Here is a 19,426-nt window from a genome sequence, read left to right as displayed (position 1 = left end):
ATTTGAACTTCACACAGCTGAGAGAGATAGAAATGGAGAGGGGTGGGGGGTGGTTGGGGTGTGGGGGTGGGGGGAGATCTAAGATTGTTTTGTTCTTCTTGAAGTGACACAAACATTTCAGACTTTGCCAACGTCCAGCATCCACCCCCTGGGAGCTATTGCTGACGCATTCTGAGTTGTGTGACTCTGTGTGTGCTTGTGTATGTGTGTGTTTGTGCTGACACATGCCTCGTTCTGTTTGTCTGCCTGTCTATGCTGACAAGAGAGGACAAATATCATATATCCAACAGGTCTTGGCGCAGCCCATATGGTCTTCTCCCCATTACTGTACAGTATCATTTACGTTATTGCATGCGCCTCTGTAGCCAGCTGTTCCCTGCTCCGGCCGCTAGGGAGCGCTGCTCCACTTCCCAGCTGACGGTGAAGCAGCGCTCTCCATCTTCCAGGCGGACAGACGGGAGCGCACCAACAGTCTGCCTGACTCTCCGACCACATCGCACCTCTGTCCCGCCACGCTCGACTACTTTCTAGTCGCTCCCCTCTGTAGAGGATAAAAGGGGGATCCTTGGAACAAAACAAAAGGCTGACTGGGAAGATTTAAGTTGCTAATTCCTCCATGTTGGCATGGCTTAATAACTAAGTTTCCTCTCTCAGCCGTTCTGCACAAGAGGAGGAGAGGAGCGGAACTTTCAGGGGACCTTTTCTTACACCGGAGTAACGGCTGGTTTTAACCCCCAGGAGGTCACACCTGCCACCGGCACCGTTTCTCTTCAGCGCTGCTGCGGAGGTGGATGGTACGGTATAACTTTTCCGCTCCAGTCGAACCCCGGTGTAAGAGAGGAGCAGTTTTATGGTACCGGAGAGGGGATGCGAGCCTCTCCTCCGTCTCGGATAGCAGAGCGGCTATGAGGAGAGAGGATCACCTGCTGGGCTAAAGGAACAAGAGCACACCGCACCAACAGGTATGGATCACCGCCTTTACACCTGCACAGACCAGCCCACGGCTTTAATGTTAACTGTGTGAAAAGTGTGCGTGATAAAAAGTCAATTAGTGGCACACCTGCCACGCATGGATACGCTTGTGTAACACTGTGCTGGTTATCTCACCTTTGAAAACCATTTACGCACAAAATGGATTACACTTCATCTGCTCCATTTTAGAGAATAGACAATGATTTGATTTTATGAAGGCACGAGAGTTATGCAAAAAGATTGCTCGTGGTAATTTCCCATCAGCCTGCTCTGGTGTGCTATCACTTTTATTATCATGGTGCTGATTTTATAGCAGAGACAAATGATTGCGGTTGTTTCAGGTGTTGCACAGGCTATATAGATTTGCCCCTCTCTCCTTCCCTCCCTCTCTCTCTCTCTCTTTTTTCTCTGACACACACACACGCACATACAAAAGCATGCACACACGCACACATACACACGGGGGCGCGCAGGTCTTAGCTGTGCGCATATGGCGCCGGGTTCAGTGCGCTATTTCATGCAGAGCTGGTGTTTAGCGGGGCCAAACAGCTGCTTACTTCTTGTTGATTGATTCTATGAGCCGTGTTGTGTCCAGAGGTGCTAAATGATTAAGTATGTTGTTGCCTTATTTCACGAAGAATGGCCATATCACAGTGGTATAGTTTCTACATGGCAGGAGCATCATTTTACACATTAAAAACGTGTAGATGTGTGTGGAGCATGTAGGGAAACTCATCACCCTGAGACCTGTGGTGGGCGTCTTCTGCGCAGCACCATGGATCACCTGATGCACTGTAGATGGTGATTCATAAGATGACCTTTATTGGTGACAGTGGCCATATAGTGCATCAATTGGGTAGCAGGGTAGACCCTGGGGGGTGTTGAAGTTGTTGCAGTGTCTACTTTTCCCTCCAGATATGTAAACATACACTGATGGAGATAACAAGATACCATTTGTGTCTCCCGATCATGTTATCTTGTGGCCTTTTCATGACCTTGACTTGTTTATAAAATGTTTGTGAGTACACAAGTTGGTTCGATTCAAACAAAGATGGTCATCCCAACTGTGAATGTATTTTTGACATGCTCCTGCTCCATCTGTCTTTGTCTCCCTGTGTTTTCACAAGCTTCGGCAAGGAACATGGAAGAGATGAGGCAGAGAAGAGCGGAGTGAGGGAGTTACAAAATAAGGAGGAAGAGAAATGACAGTGAGGCATGATTGACAGGAGGAGAGTAAAAATGCAGGACAGTGGCAGAGGGGAGATGGCTGTTGGGGTTTATGGGGGAAAATACGTGAATTCATGAAAAGAAAACAAATAAATATGCGGCCACTGGTGAGTTGCTTCCAGAATGTTCTCAGATGTATTTTTAATATGACCACAGGCTGATGAATACCATCATGAACTGTTACCAGTTCATTCAATCAACACTTTGAGTTTTTCTGCTCACATGACTAATCACAGCTACATAGAGGTGACAAAGAGAAGATGGAGAGTTGAAAATTGACAACAAAAGGAAATTAGGTGCGAGGACAGAATAATATGAATCAACTTAAAGTGAGCAGGAGATAACTGTGTCTACATTTTCATATTTTATGTATTTAAGTATCAAATCTACTGTTTTGCCTTGTCATTTAGGAAACATTTAGTAATGGCAGCCTCCTTCCTGCGACAGGCTGCACACACACGGCGTAATAAATAAAACACAACAGTGCTTCTCATGTGTTATTACTTAAATATGAATTGCCGTGTTGGCTGAATCACATTATATCTTCTTCAAGACACAGCAAGCTATTTAACTGAAATAACAGGAGAGCAGATGTGAGACTTTTAGATTTGGTATATTTTTGGAAAGTGAGATTGATAGGACAGTGGGTTTTATGTTTGATTGAGTTTAGGTTAAGAATGACGTGTTCACAGTCACATTGTGGGGACTCAAACCTAGTCTGGTCAACAGCAACACTTTAATTAAGGTCAAGACTGCATTTAGGCCAAATATACTGTGTGTGTGTGTGTGTGTGTGTGTGTGTTTGTGTGTGTGTGTGTGTGTGTGTGTGTGTGTGTGTGTGTGTGTGTAAATGTGTATCTCGTTTTTTTAATTTTTTGGTACTTTATGCCGACATTAAAAGTGGGGGAATGCAACTCAGTCATTAAGTCATACCGAAGTACTATACTTTAACTCAACATTATTCGTACTTTACTTAAGTATTTACATGTTATGCAACTCTATACTTCTAAGCCCCTACATATCACAGGGAAATATGGTACTTTTTACTCCACTACATTTATCTGGCAGCTTTAGTTACTTTTCAGATTACAATGTTTTCATCCCTGTCCTGTTAAGTAAAAAAATGTGTCTCCAGATATGTTCATAAACTGAAGGATGAACTGTGAAGAAAATCCTCCTAATTCTTAAGCTAAAACACTTTAAAACTCTGAAAACAGGGCTGTTTTCTTACCCCATGAAATGTGTACATTTTAGAGATATGTGGTTCTCAGACTACAAGCATATGATGATTTATAGATTATGACACGTTGCTGTGTCTATTAAACTCACCAACAGCATATAAAGGAGTTAAAATGAGCAAAACCTTCAACATCTACAGCAGAAAAATACAACATACATATTAATGCAGCAGTAGGGAACATTTCAATGCACAATGAATACTTTTACTTTTCATATTTTACATTTTGCTGATAATACTCACACAATTTTTACTTCAGTAAGGTTTTAAATGCAGGACCTTTACTTGTAGTGGAGAATCTTTACAGTGTGGTATTAGTACCTTTACTTAAGTAAGTGGTCTGAGTTCTTCATCCACCACTGTGTATTACTTAGTGATTAGTGGAAAGGTGACAGGAAATGAGGGAGATTGATGCAGCAAAGGTCACAGTGGGCGTATTAATCCCTGTGCCACAGGGACGCCCCGGTCGGTGTTTGCTTTTGGGAAATGAATGAGTGTATGTGAAGAGCAGTGTGGAGCATGATACACTGATTTGAAAACCAGAGAAGTACTCAAATAACCTTTTTTACAATTGTTTTCCAACTGTAATGTTATTACATCTTGAAATGTGATTGTGGGGCAGCACAGTGGTGCAGTGGTTCACACTGTTACCTCACAGCAAGACGGGTCTGTGGTCAAACTTTCTGGCCAGCTTGTTTGTATGTTCTCCCCATATTTGAGTGGGTTTTTTTTCCAGATTCTCAACTTGTGATTGTTTTTTGTTATCAATTTATCTGCTGATCATTTTCTTGTATAATTTTTTGGTCTATAAAAAGTCAGGAAATAGTGATAAATGTCCCCCCAGTGATGTCTTCAAATGTGTTGTTTTGTCAGTCTTAAACAAAAACAATTTCTATTAATTAGGATAAAACACGCAGGAAAAGTGGGGACCCTCCATATTTCCAAGGCTGAAAACAGCAATTTCAGCCATTTCTGCATGAAAAATGACTTTAATGATTATGATCGGTTAACAAAATAGTTAGCAATTACTTTTCTGTTGATTAACTAAATGATTAGTTAACTAATCTTTGCAGCTTGATCTCCGATCCAAAGACATGCAGGTTAATAGTTGACTCTAACTTTAGAATAATGGAGATGTAGCAATTAATTTTGGCCCTTTTGTTCTGTTTTCTTGATAAATATATTTTACTTTGTGTTTTCAAGGTAAGTATTTTACTTTTTAATATTACTTGTTTTAACTAAATGGCAGTAAATTCAATGTTCTTTGGATTAGGTGTTTAGTACACACACACACACACACACACACACACACACACACACTGAATAGCATAAGCAGTTACAGAGAATGGCTGGATGGAAACATTTGATTGTTGTTATCACACACACAGTGTTTTCTCTTCATCTTGGGCAAACTGGAGGATACTGCAGGCCACAGGACCTGTCCAAATTGGACAATTTAACTCTGCCTCCCTATGGCAGCATGACCAAAAGCACACACACAAACACACACACACACACACACACACACACACACACACGACCATACTCAAAAATACAGCAAGCTTTCATGTTTCCATATCCCACAACTTCTTTATGTCTCCATGTGCACTTTTAACACACACTCTTCCTGCATTTCTCTATCTCACTTCTTTCATCCGTCTCTTACTCCAATAAGCCCTCTGGTGCCATTAGAATAATGTCAAAACTGCAGTCCAGAGAGTCAGAAAAAGAGAGAAAGACACAGATAAGGACAGGGAGAGCAGCCAGGAAGAAATAAAAAGTATTGTACGAGGAGAATCTTGTTTTCATTTGCCACCTCCTGTAGCTGTGCATGATGAGACATGAAACGAGAGAATGAAAAAAGGAAAGAGAAAGAGAGACGGCTACCTAAACATAGAGAGAAAGGGAGAAAGAGAGAAGGAAAAAACAAAAGAAAGCTACAGGGGATAAATAAAAATAAATAAAAAGCAGGTGTCCTATAAAAGGTGTTCTGTATTTCATTGGCTATCTCCAGTAGCTGTGTGTGGTGTGCCGAGGCCCAGGGGGGACGAGTAGCCACTCTAAATGTGTGTAACCCACATAAAGAAATTGTTTCTGGGAGATCGGGCCCCGTAAATTCATTCCTAGCCGCCAGCCCTGTTCTTATCCCACCTCCCAAAGGTGAGCTATAACATCCAAACACATATATTTTTTAGATTCTTTCTCTCTCTCTCCCCCCAACACACACACACACACACACACACACACACACACACACACACACACACACACACACAGACTTTTCCACCAAACTTGCACACATCCAGACACCTTCCCTCCCCCACAAACACACATCTTTCAGCATTTTTATCTCCATGCAATTTTTTGCTCAGGATGCACAGGCATATACACACATATTTTGTGAATGATGCACAGAAAATACACATACACACATTGCTTTGCTCCCAAATGGCTTGTGTGGGACAGTAACGGTGACAGCTACAACAGCATCAGTACCTGCTGTGGAACAGAACAGCGTCAGAGGGAAACAGCAGCAGATGCTGCGCTCACAGCTGCAGGATTACCTTAGCCTGAACAAACTCCATTACTGCCTCTATTACCCAGGTATACACAGCCCGGGAAAAAGCACTTTGCAGAACCACTGTTTACCCAGCACCTCTGTGCCCCACACACTGTTTCCCTTGACTACAGAGCAAGGAAGGGGTGAAGACCAGAGGGAGAGGAGAGACAAGAGAAGTTGCATGGTGGGGAAAACATTAAACTTTACTGACTGTCTTTGTCACAGCCAGGGCAGGATGGAGAGTGGAAACACTTGGTTGTTTTTTTAAGAAGTGAAAAAAGCATTAAAAATAGGTATTAACCAATTAGTTAGTTGATAGTCAGGCAACTGAATAATTATTGAGACTCAAGACAACTTTACTGTCAACCTCTTCATATACAAGTTCCCAGTAGGGAGGAAATGTTGCTCCTCTGGGGCTGACAGTGGTACATTTAAAATCTTCACTTAATCTGCAGTCAACATGAGCTGCAAATGGACAACAAGACAAAACAAAAAAAGAGCAAAAAACAAAAAAAAATGTAGTATCAATATGGTGTTTAGATTCGGGTGCTGGAATTTCCTGCTTCCTCAAAATATTTTCTTTCTTTTCTGTATTAAATAAACAATTACCAAAAGGTTGGCATGCTGTGTAAAACAGAATGCATCAAATTCAGAATTCATTGTATATTTACAAAAACAGTTTATAAGTTTGAACATAAAGTATACTGCCTTTGTGACATGTAATAAAGTGAAAACTGTTCAAACTATTCTGATTAATTTATGTTTTAGACAACGTCCTAACTTTTTTTGATACTGGGGTTGTAACCCTTTGTGTTTCGGACCAGGCCGTTTTTATAAAATTATAAATTGAGAGTTATTTGGGTTTTGGCCAATTTGTTGGCCAAAACAAGATATTTTCAGACATTTTCAAGACTAAATGATTCACTAATTAATCTAAAAACAAACTCAAACGAAAAAATAAAAGATTAATATTAAAATAATAAAAAATAACCAGTTGCTGACATAACATTTGCCCGTTACAGACATATTTTTTTGATACACTGTAAAAATGTCCTGTTGTTTTTACAGAAAAAAACTCGCAGCTGTGGTTACCAGAATATTTCCGTAAAAAATACAATACATATGTCAACATCTTTACAGAAAAACTTGTACATTTTAAATCCTAAAACTGTAGTAATTCATTTTTTTTTTTTTAAGTTGTAGATTATAGCGTCCTTTAACAGGATAATGCTGCTTTTATACTTATTATTTATGCAAAATTTACATGCAGATTTTGCTTATTGTGCATTGAATACCAGTAAATTAACATTCAGTTATTATTTATTGTACATTGAATACCAGTAAAATTTACAAGTTGTTCTGTAAAGTTGTTTACATTTGTACTGTATTTTTTGCAGAATTATTCTGGTAACCACAGCTGCCTTTTTTTTTCTGTAAAAGCAACAGAATTTTTTTTTACAGTGTAGTTTATCTTACTGGTCGGACAAAATGAGCAATTTTAACATTATATTATGTTGCACTCCTATTTTTGACATCTCTATGCTAAAACATGACTACAATAACAGAATAATAAGTGATTGTCTAAAGATAATTATCATTATTAGTGGCAAAGAGACAGAGGGAGTCAAGGGAAAACTGTGTGGCAGTGCTCTTCTTCTTTGACTAATGAGGGTGTGTGCTAGGGCAACGGTGAGTGATGCTCCAGTTGTGTGTGTCTGTGTCAACATGAGTGTTTTCCAAGGCTCTGTGTGATTGCAGTGCCAACAATACAATGCTGTATAGTGCAAGTGACTGTGCAGAAGGTTAATAAGAGAGAATGAGAGAGAGCATGAGTGAGTGTGTGGTTCTGAGTGTGGCAGCGTGCTGTACGTGTGTGTATGTGTGTGTGTTTACGTCTGGGGTGAGTGATGACCTGCCATGTATTTGAGTTGAAAGCCATCTATCACCCTCATCAGTGACTCTGGGGTCCTGTCATTACATGTTTCCCTTCATTTACACTGTTAATGACCATCTCTCTTGACCAAACTCCCTGCCACGCCGTCTCACTGTCGCTCTCTCAAACTCAACTTTTCATTTGTAAAATAGAGGTGGACATTTTGATTGATTAGTTCAGTTCATTGAAAAAGTTTTAAGTCACTTTTTTCCCCCTAAGCTAAGCTATACCTCATTATATACATCAGTTAGTGAACACACAAGATTTTCACCAAGAAGTAATGTAATGCATCTGAGATGACCCTTGCGTCTCAGTCACCAGTGAGGGGCGCTCCACTGCTGAAAGCTACTGATTCTATCAGTGACAGAAGTTAATTTTAAAGATCTGATATTAAAGTGTTGTTCGTACATGCACTGAACACCTTGGTTGTCATGTCTGTTTTATTGGAAAGACAATAATCAAGTAGACTTATCTCATGAACAGTTCATAGTTTTTCCAAAGAAAATGTGATGCTCTGGGCTACACTGTGGTGTAGTGGTTGGCATTTTTGCGTCACAGCAAGAGGGTTGAAGGTTTGAATCCAGCTTGCAACTCTCTCTGTGTCAGCGTGGGATCTCTCCGGATCCTCCGGTTGACTCTAAATTGCCCGTAGGTGTCAATGAGAGCGTGAATGGTTGTCTATATCTCTAGTATGGTGACCTGTCAAGGTTTAATAAGTCCGAGTTTAAATAAGCGTTTAAGCCAACCAATGAATGAATGAAGTATATGTTCTGCTATTCTACAAAATTTTGTCTGGTGGAGAAGCGATGTAATGGTTTTATCCACATATAGGTCACCTATTGGGTGGGCTGGAGGGGTGGTGGATGGTGCAACCAACTCATGACTTTCCACCTCTAGACTAGTAATGTCAGTAAAATGTGTTTTTTAATCCTAAATCTGTTCTTTTTACCAACCTTAACCTTAAAAGTGTTTTTGGTGACTAGCCTTACATTGAAAGTGTTTAAAACATGTTAAAATCCTGATGCACTTGTCATGTGTTTGCAAAGTGTACAAACATGTTAAAACTATTCTTTTGTAGGATATCATACGAATTTTGCACATTACTACAAAGTCCACTTCAATAAAATAAATCACTGAAAAATGTTCATTAAAAAGAAACGAAGATAATGTATAATTTCTTTATTGAATGCAATGTAATGGTGAGTTAAATGGAAACAACCCCACTGAAATCGCTCTTTGACCCTGAGGTGTGTGTGTGTGTGTTCGTTGTTCCGTGTGTGTCAGTATTTATCTCATTCTCTGAGAGCAGATCTCCTGCACACTGCACTGAGTTAGAGAATCACTGAACATGTCATTAATCTGTTCCACCAGCTGCTAAAGCATGCAAGACATGCACATGAATCAAAATACACACAAACAAACGGCAAAAGTACTCGATACCTCTCTTGTTAGTAAAAAAAAATCCTAGGCTTACAAAATAGGTTACTTTTTAAATCAACAACCCTGCAATGGTGCTAATAGAGAAAAAGCCACTGAACATATCATACACACAGTTTATTTTCTTCCCCACTGTTTAAATGAAACAGCCTTGGGTTGTAAATCTGTTTGTAGATCTGCTTTTTTAATAGCATCAGTACTTTCGATTCAATACTATGCTATGTTGAGTCATGGAGATCACATCATTTTAAAAAGATTATATTGAAAAAAATAGAAATATTAATACTGTTGAAACCTTACTTAAGATACACAAACAGATGGAGAACTGTATGAGTGAATGTTTTAGCAATGCTCTCTACTCTTCTGTCAACACACTACCTATATACAGGTGCTTTTCTACCTTGATGACGCTCAGAATAATACTCTGAAATATCAATAAATTGCATTGTGTTAAAGTCATGCTTTACTTTGCTTACAAAGCAAAGAATTGCTTTGTAAGCAGTTGTTTGATTGACATCAGTGTTGTGTTGCAGAATCGTCTAACCTGCAGGCTCATTCATGCATCATTGTCAATACATCTGAAATATTTGATTGTGATGGATGCTTCAGTGCCATGGTAGCTAATATCATGGAGTGCAGGTAAACTGCAGCTATGGTTGCTGGTGAAGCAGCTCAACTCATTAAGAAAGCTATTTGATTTGTTGGTTTTGGCGCGGCTATAGCTTCTGCTAATGAGTCTGCAGTGACAGGAGTCTCCACCAGTGCGTGGGCTGGGGATGTGGTATCACTTTCAGCAGCGGTAATAAACGGGCTGACACAGACACTGTAGCTTCGGCGGCGTCACGGCTGACTCATTATGGCTGACGGCAACGATGAGCCGTTAGCCAGAAGTCAAAGCTACACCACATATACAACCTCTGGCTCCGGCAGCTTTCTCCATTAACAACTACACAGCAATCACTGTGGTCGTTAGGACAGCATAGTTAGGCCTTGCCTTGTGCATGTGTGTGTGTGTGTGTGTGTGTGTGTCCTATCTCCTGAGGCGTATTTGTGTAAGTCTTTCTTACAGTGATGGTGAAGGAAAGGTTGGGCGCAAATGACATCCCAAAAGCTGTGACATGGGAACCACAGAGACACTCACAGCCTCTGATGAACTGAGCTGCTGTTGACAGAGTATAATGAGAGTCACTTCTTTCCTTTCATAATTCCTTCTCTCTTTTTTTGCCAGTGTGAAGCTCAGGGCCTATCCTACTGGCTGTCTGTGTATGCTCTTTTATCTTGTAGTCTTTCATTATGTTCTTATAAGTGGAACCACTAGCTATTTTATGGCTGCCTCATTAGGTTGTCAGACAAGCCCACAGCACATGCAATTATATATAATTATGCAATTATGAATTCAGTATGAAGCTTTATATACTGCAGATTGGTATGTTTGAGCTGGAGCACATACACAGCAGTAATTACTGCAGTTTTGTGGGGTGTATAAGTAGCTTGAAGCCCACTAATGGCAGGGACAAAGGAGGTGATGGAGAAATATACAGTGTGTTCAAACACACATTTTAGTACTTTTAGTAGTGGATGGTGATTATTCACCTGGGTTGGGCTACAGGCACTGAGAGCTTGTTGTTGTTTTGCTTTGTGCACTCAGACTTTGATTTCAACAACAGAAAAATGTTCCATTTACTCAACAATTGAATCAGATAAGAAAACACACTCCATCAAACAGCTCATCTTTGCTACTAACTTAATCTAGCCTATTTTCTCACTAAGAAAATGCAGACAAAACAAAACAAACCTTGGACTTTCAACAGGCTTATTCATTTCAATCCTGTTCTTCAAAAACAAAATAAAACATTGTCTTCACTTGGTTGTCATCTTCTCATCATCATCATAATCAGTAGCCAAGTGGCCATAGGTGCACTATGATGTTTTTCACCAGTTCTTTCCATTTTGATCGATCTTCCACAGTTCTTGTTGCAGTATACAGTGTCATATTTTGATCCTGCGGTGCAGTAGAGGATGAGGTTGTTGGGTAATGACCGATCCGGTATGTGGTTGTCTGGGTAATCATGATAAGTGTTTCAAAAGAGAAGATAATCTGGTGGTGTCCATCTCCTCTCCAGATGTGGATGGCTGTTGTCTCTTGATGGGCTCATCTGCACTTTGACAGGTCTAATTTTATCGTCCTGCTGGGTGTCCACCCACCCTCCTCATCAAGTTAAACCTGATGGGGTTGACGGTTTAGTCGCCGGCAACTTGACAAGCTATGCAAAGCAAGGACGCTTAGTTCCTTGAGGTGTTAATCCATGTCATTTTCTACTTAATGCTTAAAGGTCTTACACTTGACAGCTATTTCAATATGGAATAAAGCTTAAAACAACAGATGGTTTAGCCTACCGTGCTATATTGCTATTGGCAGCTTTTGTTGCATTACCACCATCTGACCCGATCACTGGAGCTGGAAATAGATGACATTGTGGTAACAGTTACATGTTAGTTAGACAATATGCAAATGCGAATTAGTCTGGTACGTCTTAGTTCATTTTTGATTTCCAGGAGAAGTTACCAGTGAGTGAAGACCAAATTACCTTGATTTGGACACAACTGGACAGATCTATAACCAATCAGAGCAATGAAACATTTGACAACAGAATGTTTTACATTATCCGCCAGTTGATGGCTCGCTAGTTTGCTAGCTAGTTTGCTAATTCCACTATACTTTCATGTTAGACAGTGTGCTGGTAGCCAGTGGCATCACTTGGTAGGAGAGTCATAGTCCATCTTGCTAAAGCTTGCTAATTCTTGTTTAATTTGTAGTCCATTAAACAGTAATTCATCAACACAGCCATTGACATGTTGGGGTAAAAAACAATGGTGCACCTCTGTCAATCATTGCCTCAAACCTGCCCCGTATTAGATAAACGCTTATGCTAAACCTGTCCAGGGCCTGGTCTGTTGGAAATCCATCTGTATGGGAGGGGGACAGACACATCTGCCAGACTAAATATAAGTTAATCAGGATGTGTGCTTTCCACTGTCAGACTGTCACTGTATCAACACAGCATTTTCAGAAACATACTGTAAGTCATGCGCTTAAATCACAGAGAAGTCCCTTGTCTCTTTGGCTTCAACCACAAATAAAACGGTCTGCCCAGTAAGAGGGAACACCTTGTTAAGAAGCTCGGGAGCGTAGGTCTGGTCCTCCTAATCCGTACATTTCAACCTTTCAACACAGCCGGAGCATTTCTGTTTTTCAACAAGACACGTTTCACACCAGCACTCATAGATGAGATAAAAAAACACAGTGGAAGAGGGGAATGAGCTACAGTAGGTGGTGCGCTTCAGTGTGTCATGTTTTTCTACAGATCCTATTGAGGAAAGCAGGCGAGGCTGCTAGGCTCCCAGTGTGTGTGCGAGACAGGGCTGACAGTAATACAAGCAGTATCTGGCACCCCCTCCCAGGGATCACATCCTTAAGACGGTTTCTCTTACTAATCCCTTCTTAATATGACTAATATTATGACACTGCCATTAGCCAGAGCACTCTGAGGGCACACACAGGGAGAAAACTATAGCCATGCACATATGCATGCACATGAGCTTACAGCTGTGTTTAGGTAGTATTAATCTGCAACATTTTTTTTTTTAGTGAACAAACAGCTGTTTTAATGCTCTTTTTATGACTGACTACAACATGTATCTTGCTTTTACATTCCTCATCTTGCCGGTTATATCTAGAGAAAAGCATTCGGTGGTAATGATGCCCAGTATATTCCTGCCAGCAGCCACAGTTGTTCATTACAGGAATGTGTTGCTTAGCTGGACTTAGTTATAACCCCCAAGGCCGAGGAGACAAAGATATGTGTCAGTGCCAACAGTAAACAAGACTTAATCATCAAATGGCATGAGGAAAAAGCAACAGTGACAGCAGAAAGATGTCACGTACTGTTGAAATGGAACATCAACTGTTTCTGTTTAGCACCAAAGATCATGTTGCAGTAAGAAAAGAGGATTTCACTCACAACCACTTTAAGATAATTTAGAACATAATGTTTTTTATAAGTGTTTACATTCTTGTGCAAATATCGAAACAAAGTCCTCAAATAAAACAACATTCTCTCAGTTCGAGTCAGGATAAGACTCAGGCTGTGTGGGTGAGGCAGAGAGAGGCTCTGAATGCAGAACAAGAATTCTAATTTTAAAGCCATGAATTACCAAAAGACTGCTTTCAATTTGATTGAATCCAACTTTATTAGCATTCCGCCTGCCTTTATGTGATGAGGCTGAGCCGGCCTTGTGTCCTCTCCCGGGCTGCAGCTGTGGCAGAGAAGGGCACAAAGAGGAGCTTAATTTGTGATGCCGATGGCTTCAGGGCTTTCACTCACAAGGAATTACATTGTCAATTATTTTCTGTCAATATGTTGTCTACATGTCTTGTTGCTCTTATCTCGCATGGAAATTATTTTTCTTCAACCTATAAAGCATGTAGGTACTAATGTGTGAAGACAAGACAACAGCAAGTTAAATGTGTCACCATGCGAGCTGTATAGCTCTATAGATGGCAATGTTGGTCTGTTGGTCCACCACTTTGGTCCGGACTGGAATATCTCAGCACTTTTTAGATGGATTGCCTTGAAATTTTGACATTCAATCACTGACAGACATTCATGAGTCTGAAAGCATGAATCCTAATGACATTTGTGATCCCCGATAACTTTCCCTCTAGCACCACACAAGACTGGCATTTTAGGTTCTGAGTGAAATATTTCATCCCTTTTTTTAGACAGATTGCCATGAAATGTGGCATGTTCATTAAAATGATCCCTAAGGTAAGAAGGTAAACAAGGTAGACATTATATCTATGAATCATCAGCAAATTTAGCATTGTTATTGTTAGCATGGTAGAGTTAGGATTTTGTCTGAAGTGCTGCTGTACCTAAGTACATCTGCAAAGAGTCACTAGCAGGGCCAACAGCCATGCTAGTGACTCTTGGTACATGCATGGTACATGGCGTTGTACCACGCTTCAACTTGGGATTTCTAGTTATTCTTCCTACTTGTACTACAGTCAGTATCTCAGTTCAGCTAAGTTCACAACATGATGTCACACAAATGAGCTATTTCAGTTACAATCCCACATCGCCGCACAACCCTGCGCTAATCTCCTCAACGCCTGATTTGGTGTGAATACAGCCATAGTCTTGTTTTTCCAAGAGCCCTTATCAACAATGGTCCTTTTGATGTTACAGATCCCTGATTTGATTCTGACTCGGCATGTTTTTGTTGCTTTTTTTTTTTTAACTGTGCGACACGAAATGTGGATGATTGTGATATGCATCTTGCATAAAAGAGATACAGCAAGATAGGGAGACTGCAAAAGATTGGAATACTCCCTCGACTATTCCAATAAAGCCCCTAAAGGCCCTTGGATCCCCTTTTAGAGTAATGCTGCCTCGTGTCACAGAGACTGCATCTGAAGCAGCAGGGAGCTGTCCATGGTGCTGCAGGAACAAACACCAGGAAACAAACATGGCCAATGTTACAATTTAACCCACTTGGTATGCTTGACATGAATTAAAATAAATAAGATGAAAATAAGATCACAATCATTTCCCACTGTGAATGTTGTCTTTCCCCAAAATTCTGCCCCCCCAAATGATGATGACAGAGCTGCCCTGTGCTGTTTGAGGCCGAGGTGGGGGTGCTCCGGTGCTTTAAGGACAGATTTGTTCACAGTTGAGACTTCCCAGCATGGGGAGATGGTGATCTTAAAAATCTCCTTGACATAGCCTGGTCCTTCTCACCCCCAACAGTGTTTGGAAAAGAGGAGATAATGCAATGAAGCACGGTGGAGAGAAAATCTATCTGACGTGGAGTTGTTTGTTCATGGGGAGAAAGAGGAGAGGGGAGGGCAGCGGGTCGCTGCAATGGGAGAACAGCTGCTGAAAAAACAAAAAGCAATGCTTGGAAGTGAGCACATGGAGGATAAGCAAAAGTTGGAGATTTGTGGAGGAAGCTTTGTGTGCTTTGGCTTTGAGTTTCATGCAGTATAATTACCTGTAGAATGCATGAGATTTAAATTGCTTTTTGGGGGCAGCTCAGAGTCTCCCTGTGCCACTCTAATTCAATTCTTTAAAGCATCCTGTTTAAATATTAAACAACATTTCCCTCTCTCTCTCTGTGTGAATGTATGTTTGCTAGTGTAAGTGAGTGCACATGTGTATACATGCGCATGCATGTGTGAACTTACACCTCATTAATAGATGATAACCCTGGCTGGACAGGGTTCTGCTAATGCACTTGTTGTCTATGCTTCTTTTTCTTGTCTCTTCATGTCCATCGCTCTCAAATCAACCACAGCTGCTCTGGACTTGGGAGAACCGTGAAGGCTGAAATGGGAGTTGGGGATAGGGTTGATATGAGGATCCCGTGCGTGTGTACGTGTGTGGGTGTGTGCTTGTGTGTACGCGCAGGGTAAGCCTAAGGGGTAAGCTTTTAGAGGTCTGAGCAGAAGGGTGTGAGTGAGAAGGAGAGGACAGATTTGAGCAGTTATCTCTCCCAGCAGGCCTCCTGTCCTGCCTGCCCACATATCCACAAACACAGACACACACAGACACACACAGACACACACACACACACACACATACACCATTCCCATCTGTAATCATGTTTAGCATGGCACTCTCACACACATACACAGGCCAGTCCGGATGCACTATCACATCCAGCTTGAACAGAATGCCTATGCGGACTGAGTCTAGCTGCTCTGTGTTTGTTGTGCAGCAACAGCAAAATCTCTCCACTGTACCACCTATTGCTCACCAGAAACAAGCCCTGAGCTGCAAGCAGACAGAACATTGCCCAGGATTGTGGGGTTGATGCTATTTTTACAGCCAGTGTGATGAGGGGTGTGCTGAAAGAAAGCTCAGCTCTCTTCCCCTCCCAGATACTTTAATTAGAATGGCTGCAGTTTCTTGCTGTCTCACCTGTTTGTTACCACAAAATGAATACATGTTGGGAGAAACACGTAAATGGATAAATGGATGGATAAATTGAGCGAGAATACAATTTGCAACTGCTTTGTTTCTTGAGAAGGCAGATCTGCATGGGGAGTTGGCGACCGTGTATGCATTGGTGTGTGTGTGTGTGTGTGTGTGTGTGTGTGAGTGTGTGAGTGTGTGCCCACGTGCATGGCACAGAGCGTTGCAGTCAGAGTGGAAATCAATGCAGAGAATATAGTGGCAATTACTACAGCAGCCTGCAAGTGAACCTAGTGGAACAAACTAACTAATACATGAATAAATAAGCACAGCGAAATGGAGATGTGTATCTGTTTGTGTGCGTATGTGTGTGCGTATGTGTGTGTGTGTGTTTGCAGACTGGCCTGTAGATCTTGGACAGTCCTTTTCTGTGCCAGCCAATTAACGAAGTGTGTAAACCGAGCTCATTAAAGAAACACAGCATGGCCACACACAGACACAGACACACACAGACACACAGACACAGACACACACACACACACACACACACACACACACACACACACACTGTCTCGGTGTCAGGCCAGACTCTCTCCTCTATCAAGCATACCATGCATGCATAGGAAGTAAAAACCTTTTTTTTCCCACAACACAGGTCTACTACAAAGTGTCTGCTTGTTTGTGGTTGCGGGTGTATGTGTCCTTTTTTGTGTCCATGTCTGTGTGAGTCTGTTTGGACAAGCTGTAAAAGATTGATTTAGAGTTTGTTGCTTTGAACCAACTGCCAAGTGCTGCCTCACTAACCCTCCGTGTTCAGAGAACAAAAGCTTTTCAAGGTCCCCACCTACGAACCATTCCTCTCTCTTTCTCTGTCTGTCTTCCTCTCCATGACTCGGTGCCTCTTGGCTTCTTTTTGTTGTCGTCTTACACTCATCTATTTCAATCTGGATTCTCCATTTCTTAGACTCTGCCTTTCTGTTTTCAAGTGGCCGCTGAGTGCAGCACAAATATAAGCTCTTCATTTGCTTAACTGCGTTATAATGTTGAGTCATGGAGATGCCGTTTTGTTGGTATGGTGAGTGAGTACTCTGCGTCTGCGTCTCTTAGCTTCCTCTGCTCAATGAGACTGTGAAAAATAAGCAGCCATGCATGCGACTCAGGTGAAAATATTTTATCTTACTGTGCTTAATAACCGTGATTCATGGAACTGTGTGGACTATTATTAGTCATCCAAATGAGTGCAGTAGAATAGAGTGGGAAAACACAAGTGTGACTGGATGAGACGTGATTCCTGCGAGGTCTGGGTGTTGAAAGACGTGTCTGTCTCTCCTGTTTCTGCACAGCATGTGTCTTAATTTAATTCAACACAGTTTACTTAAATTCAGTTCAGTGGGATTTATTGGCTTGAATGTTAATGAAGAGTGTTTCCCAGGCTTCAAAATAAGATCGCAATTATAGATGATATGTATTAAATATTACATTTAAAACATTGAACCACAGCCATTTTTGCTAATCTATTAATCTTTTGAGTCAGTTTACAAGTAAAAACCAAATATTTGCATGTTATGGCTCTTCTACGCTTCATATTATTGTTAATTGAATACATTTGGGATGGTGTTTAATGGTCAGAAGATATTTTAAGAGATTACTATTGGCTCTAATAACTTGGAATACTTGTTTTTTTAAAGTGTTTTACTGTGATAATATTTGTTTCATAAAAAGAAAAGATGAATCATAGATAATGAAAGTAGTCATTAGTTGCAGCCACAAGTTAACTGCTTTTGTGCATGTGTCTGTGTGTTATCAATTATTACATTACGATTTTCATGCCATATATACATATAGATATGCAGAGCTGAAAGTTAAAACAGAAGACAGATACAGGAGACACTAGCTGAATGTACAGATATGTGTTCTGATTAAAGAACACAGACTTTTCCAGTTATGTTGATATATTTATGCTGTGGTCTGTAAAAATGATACAAACAACAGAAATCAAATGAATATAATAGAAGAACAATACAATTAAGTACATACTCATATGCAGATAAGCCCTGTAATTACAAATCAAAATGTATCAACAACCAATTTACCGCTAGCATACTGGCCCCCAGGAGGATTATTAACTAGAGAAATTATTGGCAGAGATATGTGTGCAAGGTTACGAAATATTCACAATAATATCTGGTTTGCGATTATAAATATCAGCACCACCACCACAAGCATTTACATGCAGAAATAAACAAAGGAAGTATGGATGAAAAGTGAGAAATGGAAGAGGAAAAACACTTTGTCTTAATATTAACCACAAAGCACAAAACTGAAACTAAATCTCATAAAACCGGCTCTACTGTAGACTGGAGTTCTGATTCTAACAAACTTACAATGCAATAGACAGGCACATTTATTACTTACAAGATGCATATTTATGGTAAACCTCTTGCATAGCTTTGTGTGTATAGGTGTGTGTCTGTGTATGTGTGTGTGTGTGTGTGTGCGCGTGTGTGTGTGTGTTGGGGGGGGCGGCATCGTGTGGGTCTGTGTGCATGTTTTTGTTTCATTGTGTGTGTGATAATGTGCTGAGCAGAGGATTTGGAGGATAGTGAAATGAAGAGCTGTGTCCAAAATGTTGTCACAGATTTTTTTGGTTATGCAATCCAGTGCAGCTAGTCATACCTTTGATGCAAAATACTGTATGATTCTTAAAAGACAAAGAAGAAAAAAACTAAGACACACATTTCTTTGATTTTCATCAGCCTCCTTTTGGAGCTAAGCCATAAAGGGTTAACCTCACAATGCATTCAGAGGCATAAAACAATTCTGCAGCACACATTTACAACAAAGACATGGACAGCCAAGCCAAAATGCTAAGTCCTCATCCAACAGATGGGAGATTTAAGTACAAGCCACATGCTATAATGCCGAAGGGGAATCGAAGAATTGTGTCATTTTGAAAAGCCTCACTGCAAACTGGTAATCAAAGACCCAAGAGCAAATCCTCCCCCGAGGCAAACATTCATGTATTCACATACACTTATGCAGCAGTGTAGCCTGCGGGCCACCCGTGGCTCCAACTGCAC

General features: G+C 40.8%; 1 protein-coding gene across 1 annotated transcript in view; it reads left to right on the top strand.

Moving 5' to 3' along the window:
• Positions 1-438: 438 nt before the first annotated feature.
• LOC131972196 (chemokine-like protein TAFA-2) overlaps positions 439-19,426 on the top strand; it is a 90,015-nt gene continuing 71,027 nt past the window's right edge. The window contains exon 1 of the mRNA XM_059333982.1: positions 439-962. The gene's annotated coding sequence lies outside the window, so the exon portion shown is untranslated. The remainder of the gene's footprint in view (positions 963-19,426) is intronic.

Source organism: Centropristis striata, chromosome 5 (genome assembly GCF_030273125.1).
Source record: "Centropristis striata isolate RG_2023a ecotype Rhode Island chromosome 5, C.striata_1.0, whole genome shotgun sequence".
Lineage (NCBI taxonomy): Eukaryota > Metazoa > Chordata > Actinopteri > Perciformes > Serranidae > Centropristis > Centropristis striata.
This window is presented reverse-complemented; position numbering and strand designations above follow the sequence as displayed.